The sequence below is a fragment of the Geospiza fortis genome, unplaced genomic scaffold (assembly GCF_000277835.1).
Source record: "Geospiza fortis unplaced genomic scaffold, GeoFor_1.0 scaffold538, whole genome shotgun sequence".
Lineage (NCBI taxonomy): Eukaryota > Metazoa > Chordata > Aves > Passeriformes > Thraupidae > Geospiza > Geospiza fortis.
The window spans coordinates 2,198,380-2,199,065 of record NW_005054368.1 but is presented as its reverse complement, the minus strand read 5'-3'; the positions used below and the strand labels follow the sequence as shown (position 1 = coordinate 2,199,065).

The window sequence follows — 686 nt, the reverse complement described above, 5'->3', positions numbered from 1 at the left end:
GCCGCGGGAATGAAACAGGCGGGAGCCGGCAGGACTTCTCCGAGTAGATTTTTTTTTATTGAAAGATGTGAGAATTCATCAAAACTGAACAGACAGATACCCGAGTAACCAGCACGTTGCAAATCATGTATCTTTTTATTTTAAAACAAATATAGAGCACAGTCCTGTGATATTTAAATTTATTATACTTTTTTTTTTTTTGTTCTGGAGTGAAAAATAAAAACCTGAGGTTTATTCCTGCATTCTCTATACCCCGCACTGTAACAATAGTTTAGTTACGTTTTGGATTCGTTAGTTTATTTTTTTTCTTGCAAAAGTCCGTTAAAGGATTGAAATCTTAGTTTTAATGACTCCAAAAATTGTTTTATCAGTGGCACATGATTGTCCTAGAGAACAGGCGGGATAAACAATATTTTAAAACACAGAGAAACCGATATCTCCTTCAATCACAAAGAGCTAAATAGTTTTCATTTACAATATATATGTTTATGTAAAATGAAAAAAAAAAACGAAAAAAACTTAAATGCGAGGAGTTAAACTCTAAATATTATGTACACACCAATGTACAACTCTGAATAAATTAATACCAATTTGCATATTCTGGGATCCTTATAGCTTATTTACACAAATTACCATTTATTTCATAAATATCTGCCCAGGTACCCACGAGGCTCCCCCCGCCGTGC

At 33.5% G+C, this 686-nt stretch overlaps 1 protein-coding gene across 1 annotated transcript in view; it reads right to left on the bottom strand.

The window, feature by feature from the left end:
• TBX2 (T-box transcription factor 2) overlaps window positions 1-686 on the bottom strand; it is a 31,020-nt gene that overhangs the window by 21,644 nt on the left and 8,690 nt on the right. The window lies entirely within an intron of this gene.